The sequence below is a fragment of the Octodon degus genome, unplaced genomic scaffold (genome assembly GCF_000260255.1).
Source record: "Octodon degus isolate 3935 unplaced genomic scaffold, OctDeg1.0 scaffold00011, whole genome shotgun sequence".
In the NCBI taxonomy this organism is placed as follows: Eukaryota; Metazoa; Chordata; class Mammalia; order Rodentia; family Octodontidae; genus Octodon; species Octodon degus.
This window is the reverse complement of record NW_004524587.1, coordinates 27,637,204-27,647,661: the sequence shown is the minus strand read 5'-3', so window position 1 is coordinate 27,647,661 and position 10,458 is coordinate 27,637,204.

Here is a 10,458-nt window from a genome sequence, read left to right as displayed (position 1 = left end):
TAGGAACTTGCCTTACTTCTCTTGTAAGCCAAATTCTATCTGTGAGATGGTCCTTATGTATTGTTTAATATTTCATGTCTTTTGGAAGAGGATTTTCAAATTATCTAGATTTCTATGTTTCAGGAATACTGATACAACATATATGTTGATAAACTATATATACACACCACTAAGCCCAGAAATTAAATTCCAGGAAATTTATCATTTGAAAGGAAATTTAGCGATATCTATTGAAATTTAAATTTGCATAAGTTTTGTTTTTTTGCAGAACCAGAGATTGAACTCAGGCCCTTGCACTTGCCAGGCAAGCATTTATTCTACTGAGCCATCTCCCTGGCCCTATTGTGTAAGTTTTGATACAGCATACTTTCTAGAAATTTGTCCTAACTACCTATGTATTCAAACATAGAAAATGTCATATGAATATCGTAATTTTGTAGCAGACTTCATAAAAGGTAAAAGATTAGACATTATAAACAATCTAAATGTTCATTTTTATTGGACAAATTGAATATTTGAAATTAATTTCCACACTATTCTGCAGCTGTTAAACAAAACTGAAAGAAGTTCCATATGACCTGCTATGAAAAGATATTCATGGTACAAGTTTCATGACTTCTTTATATAAAACATGCAAAATTTGCTTCTGTGTGCTTATGTATTCATTACAAACTTCTGAAAAGATACACAACAATTAAAAGTATTTTTCTGCTAGACATTAAGACTCAATCGCTGTTATGTAACACTGCTTCTAGATGACAAATATGCTGATTGGAAATTATTTCTCAGATAAAAGTTGTATTAATATCAACTATTCCCTGTTATATTATGATTAGAAATGTTGTGGGAAGCATTTGAAAATAAAATCTTTCTTCCCAAATTGTTCTGCAACTCTTAGCATCCACTACCTATCTGTCATTCCTATCTGTCAATTATTATTCCAAATAATCTGGCTATCTTTCACTAACTTTACTGGGGTACTCATTACTCAGTACACTAAATATAATTTTATAGATCAAAATAGGTAAACTCTTTCATTTTCCTTTCACCTTCAATTACAGTGGATGTGCAAAAGTTATATTTTATATATTATTCCATTGAACAAGAAAAAGGTGGGCTCCTTGAGAAGAAGCCAGGCCTATTTCTTTTTTTTTTTTTTTTTTTTTTTTTGCCTATAGTATACTTTAATTCCCAATGCACATTCATTCACTCAATGACAGACTAAAATGTACATTCTTTTATGATAAGCCAGAATATCTATTATCCCAATAATACAAAAAGAAAACAGGTACAGAATTAGTATTAAGGGACTTCCTTAATTAAAATTACCAAAAAAAGAAAAGAATATATATATATATATATATATATATATATTCTTTTATTTCCACTCCACTCTTTGGCTGAATTTTATTAATCTAATATCTGCCCTTCTTAATTCTTCTCTTAGGAAAGGCATCACTCCCTAGTCACTCACACCAAGCCTCCTCCTTCTCTTCCTCCTTGACCTCCCACCTATACTCAAGAACTATTAACAAGACATCTTTTTATATTTCTCTGGAATTAATCTCTTCTTCAACAGAGTTCTCTTTTGCAATTCCATTTCTTCATAAGTGTGGCATGTGAGATTTTAACTGTTCTGTTCCAGTTTTTTCTTCTTCAGTCAGTTGGTAACAGCTCCACATCTGTTTGCTTTCGTAGTTCTTCTATCATGGTCATAGTTTTATTCAAAGTAGTATAAATGTGGCTCTTAATCTCTTTCTGTTCAATAGCAACAGGTTTAAAACGTGCATACAAAGTTTGGTATCGAGACTTTATGGCTGATAATTCCTTTATGAGCATTACTGGATTTTTCTCTCCTGCTGAATCATGATGATTAGACTTGATTTCATATTCCAGCCTGTACTGAATATAATCCAGATCAGAGTCAGTTTTCTGGAATTGTTTTATCTTCTTTTTTCAATTCTTTTTCCTTTTTCTCTCTTCTTATTTTTTTCTTTCTTCTTCCAATTTTGCTTGCATATATCAAAGGCAATCTCAGGAGGCAATGAGGCAAAATTGCTACCCACCTAGACTCTCTGAAGTCCAAAAGCTACCCACCTAGACTCTCTGAAGTGGTATCAGCTGAATAAGGCTCATCAGTTCTAGCTTATTGACCTCCGCCTCCATGTTGAATAGTTCCAGGCCTATTTCTTTGACTATCCCACAGCTTGATCATAAGAAGAGAATGATTTTACCATGTGAATTTGGTATAGCTTCTGGCCAAAGCTTGACTTTGCAATGAGCTACTTCATTTCTAAGGACTAGTAGAAGTAGCTGAGTCAGCCAGTTATATAGCTGAAAAAAATCTTTTGGCATGAGCCTGAAAGTTTTCTTTTTAACATTTTCATTCTGAAAATTTTGGGGAATATGGCAAAGTGGTGAGCAGTGAGAAAGAGATTCTCCAAGATTTTAACACTGGAATATAGCCACATGAATAAGAGAAAAAAAAGGGAAGTGGGTCCCCAGGACCTGGGAAGGATCTGAAGCAAAAACTGAAACCCATGGGAAGAGAAATTTCCATGAAGAAGGACAAAGTGGCAGGCAGAATTTTCTCCCTGAGCCTCTACTCACTGCATGGGAGGGATAGCTAAAACTTACAAACTACTAGTGATCTCAGAGACCTCCACAGAGAAATATATCTGTAGAATTGAACAGCAGTAACTGGTGAGTTATTTGGGTTCAGATGTCACACAGAAGAAGGCAAATGGCTGGTAATCATCTTGGAGAGGAGCCACCTGAGCTCACAACTCAGAACAGCTGCAGGCTGTCTCCATCCAGTGGCTCCAAGGGTCAGAGTGAGACTCCCAAGTTCAAGAAGGCAGGAAGTCAGGGAGCCGAGTTCAAGTCAGCAGGAGGACAGGGGGTGTTACAAGATGGTCAAATCAGGTTCTAATCTCACAACCAGAAAGTAGCCTAAACTTGGATGGAATCAAAGGGGCAGGCTTGCTGGAATTATTCATTACCCTGCCATACAATTGTTAGAATTAATCAATTCCGCTCAGTTGTTAGAATTAATCAATTCCGCTCTGGACTCTGTCTGCCCACTTTATCTACCAGTGACAACAGAGACACACCTTGAAGTGAACAATTTTTTCTTTTTATTCTTTATTTTCTTGTTTTCATATTTGTTGTTTTTCTTAATTGTTTATTCTTATTTTTATATGAGTATGAACATAGTTGCTAGTATTATTTGTTTCACAAAGCTTGTTTGTGATCTTCTTTTGTCTACCAGCCTTGCTTTGAATCTCTTCCTCTTCTTTCATTTCACTATTTTTCCCTCAACCCCTTTTAAATCTTCTCCCTTGAAAATTAAATTTCCATGCTGAGGATTTATTTACTGTATACAAGTTTTTTGGGTTATTTTGAATTTTGTTTTATAACCACAAATCTAGTTCATATGGTTAAAGGTAGAAAATTAATAGCTACCACAATTTTCATTTTATGGGTTGTTTGATGCTATTGTTATTGATTGTAATACTCTAGCCAAGGTGATGTAATTGTTCTAATCAATTGTTCTTCCTGGTATACCAAGACTGAGATTGTCTAAGAGTCATAAACAATACTATAGGCTAGTTACAAAGAACTAGGGTCCCAGGTAACATTATTGGGAAGTGGTATAACATTTAAGAGATAGGGCCTAGTAGGAGGTCTTTTGTTTATCAGGGGAATAACTGTGATCCTGACCTCTTCCTTGGTTTCTCTTTCTCTTTACTTCCTGGCATATGAGTTAAGGCAGTTTTGCTCCACTGCATACTTTTCTCATGATGAGCTTCCTTCTCCCAGGTTCAAAACCAAAGGACCAACCAATCATGAACTGAACCCCCAAAACTGTGAGCTAAAATAAAACTTTACTCTTTCCTAGTTGATTATCTACATAGTTGTTAAAATGACAGAAAGCTAACACAGCCCCCAAAATCTCTCTCATAATTGCCTTCTTTAATGCCACAAGTCTACCCATTCTTTGTATTTCCTAATTTCCTACAAAAACACAATCAGATTAGAAAATGCTATCTTTTGGGGGCCTGCTCACTCATCAAATTTTGTGTAGATTATATCATTGGCCAGTGTGAGACTATGAAAAGGACTCAGACACAAGAAAGGTAGTGAGAAGAAAATATCGAAAGGTATGACAGGATAGACCACTGGGGTGGGTGAAAGGAAGAGGACTCTAAACCATCAGTAAAGGTGAATTAATATCTCCACATTTAAAAGATATTTCATTTTAAAGAAATAGAAAATAGAGTCACAAAATAATCTCATCCAAATATTTAGCTTCCCAAATATGGCAAAAAGTAGAGATATTAGGGATAAAAGCAAATGTGTCTAGGAAAGACGTTTAGGATTCCACATCTACAGACATGGTACATGGTGTTCTAAAGAGATATGAAATTGTTTCTTCCACCAAACACATTTAACTTCTTGGAAAAAAATTCTAATACATACCCAAGCTTAAAATAAACTACAAATTTTCCAGGTAACAACAATACCTCAGTAATGCAAAGCCAGAGAAGCAATGGAGTAATATGGGAAAGTGGTATCAAATATAGGCAAAGGTTCTAGAAATTGCAGGCTGGAATCCACCATCCACACAACAGAAAATATCCCTTGGGCTAGGAGGACAGAGAGTATAAGTGAAACTTCTACGTATAACCAAGGCTCTTGAAGGTTTGCTTAGACCACAGCAACTGTCTACTGTCAATTAGGAAAAGCCCACCAATCAGCTCCACAAACTGACAACACATTTGTTATATTCTGGAAACACTGAATCGCAAAAATTCTCCTGTGCAACAGCAAGCCTTCAGATAATGGCTGAAAGAACTACCTAAGGGTATACTTCAAAAAAGGGAAATTTAACCCAAGGAAAGAATGAAGTGTAAAGCCAATGAAAAGACAAGAAACTAATAAAACATCAATAATACTATTAATGTCTCATCTTATGGCTATACAAATACAGAAGAATTTCAGGAATAGATAGAGAAGACCATGGGGTAACAAAAGGAAATTTATATTAATATGAAATAAAAACAGTATCATTAGGAACATATAATAGTAAAAGAATAATTCAGCAAAGATAATAATTTTGGATTTACATAACCTTAAAATATATGAATGAGAAATAAAACTATAATCATGTAAAGATCCACAACTATGAAAGACTGTATTACCATGTCTTACCTGGTGATGGATAGACCCAAAGACTAAAAATAACTAAGGCTATAAATTATTTAATAACACAAATAACAAATGATGCAATGACAATAATTATATAGAATACTGCATCCAACTATTAGAGAACTCACATCCTTTTTCAAGCAAAAAAATGCAACATCTACAAAAGCTGTCTACACAATTACACACATCAATTTCAGGATAGTGATCTCTTCTGCTGAGAAAATCAGACAATGGCTCAGGATTATTGTTTAATATTTTATAAGACAAATATGGCAGCATTTTAATACTACATCTGGATAATGGTTGTTGATTCTGTTATATTTTCTGGATTTTTCTTCATTTTTAAAAAGTATAGTTAAATAATAAATACATATATTGTTTTAAAGTTTTTTACTTGGTGAATATAGTGGATAAAATGGTTTCATAAAATATACAATAATGTGACAATGTTTTGTTTCCAGATAGTTTTGTTTCCGGATAGAAACTCAGTCCATATCAAAGATAAAATTCTTACTTCATTAAGCACCTCAGTAAACGTATATACCTAGATTCAGCTTGTATTTAACTTAATTTCTAGAATTGCTGACAGCTATCAATTTGGTGGCTACAAAATATATCCTAAATCAAAACTGCGAGAACAACACACAAAGAGGATTGACTTGCTTTGCATATTATATGAGACTATGTTCATCAAATAAGGAGTCTATGTAAATCTTTTCATAAAATAAATAATTATTTTTTAAATCTACTTGTAAGTTTGTCTCTCTAAATGTTTTATTTCTGTGAAATACCACACACTTACAAAGCAGGGAATTTGGCTGTCCAGCATTGTTAACCTTCCACACCATTGAAAATATAACTCAATAATACTTTGGGAGAAGAGAGTCAAATCTATCTATTCATATTTATTTTTAATATATCTACTGTTTTACCCCATCTATCCATCTGGCCCTTAAGTAATCATCTGAGATGATATTCACATAATCATTTCAGACTATGCTAGCATTTAGTATTCAACTGAAAATCCATGACTGTTAATTTACCAATGCTACTTTTAGCAAGTGATAAGTAAAAGGTAACTTATATAAGAATTGTCTGGTCTCTTATTTACTTAATCTTTAAAAATCAGCTTAGAATATTTACTAGGTAGCATTAAAATGTATTAGCCATGTAAATTTAATATAGTTCACCAAAATATTTTCCCTAATCTTATGTATATCAAAATTTTTTGTCATGTTACTATTTAGCTATCTTTTGAAACATTTAATTTTTTAGGAACGGTAAAACTTGCTAACGTGTTAAGAGCTTTGAAAAATCTGTAGGAGAAATGTTAATGCGCTATCACAGAAGAGGTCACAAAGACACAGAGATTGAAATGGAGCTCTACAAACAGAAGTCAGAATAAGAAAGGGAACTTCTGAAAGCAAGACAACTATCAATGAGCTTATCATATAAAAGTAGCAGATAAATAACAGTAAACAGAGATAAAATGAAAAAGATGACAGCACTACTCTGCAAACTGCATTTCATGATTCTGGGAATGCAAGTCTATTAAATGAACACATTAAACATGGTCATGACCAAAAAGCTACAACTCTTGTTGCATAGGTCCTGCTTTACCTTGGTCTTAACCATCCAGCAGAAAAGTATGAAGACGAAATTATAAGAAATAAAGCCATGCTGTTAAGTTGAGCTGTGGGGGACTCAGGTCAATAATTTCTGACATTGCCAGTTAAACAGAAGACCCAATGCTATTATGGGCTACTGGACTCTTTTAGAATATTTTGCTGAGTTTACACACTTATAATATTCAATAACAGAACTTAGAAAAAATGGGGTATACAGATGAATGTCCATTTTGTATCTGTGTATTCAAAGTGGTTGGGATAGATATATAGTTACATTCTGTTAATGAATAGAATGATTTGTTCTAATGGTGTTTGTAAATAGGATCACAAGTCCGCATCTTGTACAGCAATTAACCACTAAGAAGAATATATGCAGTGTATTATTTGTTGAAAAATAAAAAAAATAAATATAAAAATAAAATAAACATGGTCATGAGAGTATATTTTACTGTAATGTTTATCTATGAGAACTATTTTTACCATATACATAAGAAGCACAGGAAAGTAGTATCAAGTCTAGGCAAAGGTCATAGAGGCTGGAATTCCACCAGCTTTTTATTTTCATTTTATTTTATTTTATTTTATTTTATTTTATTTTATTTTATTTTATTTTTGCAGTACTGAGGATAAAACTCCACCAGCTGTTTTTAAAAATGCTTAAAAATCTAGACAATCTATGCATAAGGGTGCACTGGGTACAATTAGCTTCTACTTAATAACCAACCATGTAACATTCTCAAGTTTGTACCAAATAAGTGTTGTATCTAAGAAAGTCAATTGTATAAAAAATGAATTTATAACATGTTTTCTGGTTTATAAATAGTAAGAGTTGTCAAAAGTACATATGTTCAGTAGTTTATGTCACTATCTCTTAAGATATCAAAACTCATCATGTGAACTTCCATAAAGTATCACTCATTTGAGGCAGAAAAAGGAAAAAAATTCCCTAATACTTTAAAGAAGAAAGAAGACAGTAATAGCATAAACTAAGAACCAATGTCTACCAGTAGTTGGTTTTCCACCCAAATAGATAAGCATGTTTTCTATGCAGAGTTCATTTACTCTGGTATAATCTTGCATGTCTGACTATGTGAAAATCTCATCTCCACAGTTTCTGTTCAAGATTAAATGGGAAGCAAATCTGAGAGGCCTTAAACAAAGGAAAATGTTACATTGGTTCAGGAGAAGGTTGAAGTGTTTGGGTTTGATTTTCTTGTCTTTTGCTAGTTGAAGCCTTTGAACACACACACACACACACACACACACACACACACTTCTAAATAAACTGATTTATTGCATAGATTTTAGTTTTTGCTTTTGTTGAAGTATGTTATTATAAAAACACACAGAAAACAGAGGCTATATTCCACCCCTCAAAGGCAAATATTTTTGACTGTTTTAACTGTTTTTCTTTGCGGTTATCTTCATATTTCTCAATGATATGCTTAAATTATTATCACCAATTCAGGAAATTAACTATTGACCTACCATATTATTTTAGTAAGTGAAAATTTAGCCGCCTTACTTTTATCTTCTTCTCATTTTTCCAACATAACTATATCCTATATTTTCTTTTTAAGTAAAACAATATTCAGAGTTTATATTATTGAGCAGCTAAACACCACTAATGAGTTAAGTAGTTGATAAGGATTACCTCTCTTTTTTGGTACAACTTTTTCTTTTGAGTTAACAATTGTTCTTCTTAGAATTTGTTATAATTCTGTTATTGTTATTGTTGTTGTTATTGCTGTTGTAGTTACATTATTCATGTAGTTAGATTTTACCATACTGTCTTGGTTACTTTTCTCTCACTGCTAGGAGAAAATACCCAACACCCCAAATTAAGGAAGGAAAGGTTTATTTAGCTCACAGTATATGGAAGTTTCAGTTCATAATTGGCTGACTCCAAGGGAGAGTACCACATGACAGAGGGCAGCAGCTCATGGTGGCAATTAATAGCAAGAGCAAAAGGGAGGAGCAGAGAGCAAGCCTGTCTCCCTTATATTGCATTCAGGCTCTCTGCCCCAGGGCAGGTGGAGCACTCATATCCATTAACCCAGTAGCACTCACACCTATAATCCCAACACTGGATCATGAGTTAATCACAAACTCATGACTTCAGCTCATGACTTCATGAGGCTTTGGGAGGACATCTAGACACAAACCATAATACATACCCTTTAAAAGTAATTCAATCCAATCTTCTATGGGAGAAAGCAGTCACAAGGTACATTCAGAGAGCCTGAATGCAATATAAGGGAGACAGGTTTGTTTGTTTGTTTGTTTGTTTGTTTGTTTCTTTTCCTGGAGCCCTCCCCTATCCTCTTCCCCAGCTGGACTGATATCTCTCTAGGCCACAACTACCATCCTGAGATTTTCCTTCAGATCATCTGGAGAATATCCTATTCATGTCTTCTGCTTTGTGAATCCCCTGCCTCCTCTATTGGCTTATTTCGTCATTGTATCACTTCCTAAGAAAAGACAAATAGGAAAAAAAAGTTGAGGGTCTCAATATCCAAAATGCACATACCTCTTTTCAGTCCAGCATCTCATTCTTTGCCCAACTTTTTCACTTTTGAACTTCTGGCTGCCATTAGATTATTAAATCAAAACAACAAAATTTCTGATTTGATAAGCATGGGATAGGTCCTAAAAATTTGCAGTTCTGATATTGCTGGCCAACTATACCCAAATTCAATGCCAACTTGGAGAATTATTTTTTAAAAAAATATAGTTAAGGCAGATGCCAAAATCACCATAATATATCAGACAATCAAGGCAAAGTAAATAAAGGGTATCTTTTCCTTCTTTGTCTGACCTATCAAGCTGTCTGTGGTCATTAAGAACGCATTCAGCTGTCAATAACAGAAAACCTACCACCACTGACTAATGCAAATGAGGAGTTATCTGGCAGTAGGTAATTCAAGGATAGTACAGTTTTTAGAGGAGATTATAAGGCCCCAAGTTTCTGCTAAATTTCTGTTTTGACAGTGATATGATGTTCTATTTAAGAGCTATCTACAAAGAGGAAGGAAAGCCATGATCTATGGCTCAGAGATGTGCAAAATACCATGTCCAACTACAGCTCTGACTTCATGAAGATAGATTTGATCCTGAAGGTCTTCCCCTCATTCTCTCAAAATGGCTAGAAAAGCTCTTTTTATTAGAAAAGCTAAAGCTTTTCTAGCAGTCTTACCATCAAAAGGTAGAAGATGCCTTGCTATCTGAGAAATGACTAAGAGATGGGATCAGTCACTTAGTGTCTGTTCCACTACCTTCTTATAACTTTGCCCTTCAAAATTTGCCCTCAATTTTCTTTTCAGTACTGGAGATAGAACCCAGGGCCTTATGCATGCCAGGCAAACTCTCCACCACCAAGCTACATCTCCAACCCAATTTGCTATTAATTTAAATCTGATTCCACTCATGGGAATGGAGAAAAAACACAGTGGTTTCTCTTCTTCCCCAGAAGGAGTTTTGGGTTACAAACCACCTCCAGAAAGCTTAGCTACAAGCAATGTATTATGGTTTTACAGTTAAGTGGAACCATCACAAGAAGATGTACCTGACTTGATAGCCAGCATTTTGAAGGCCTCTTGAGCTTTGTCAGTTTTGTAAC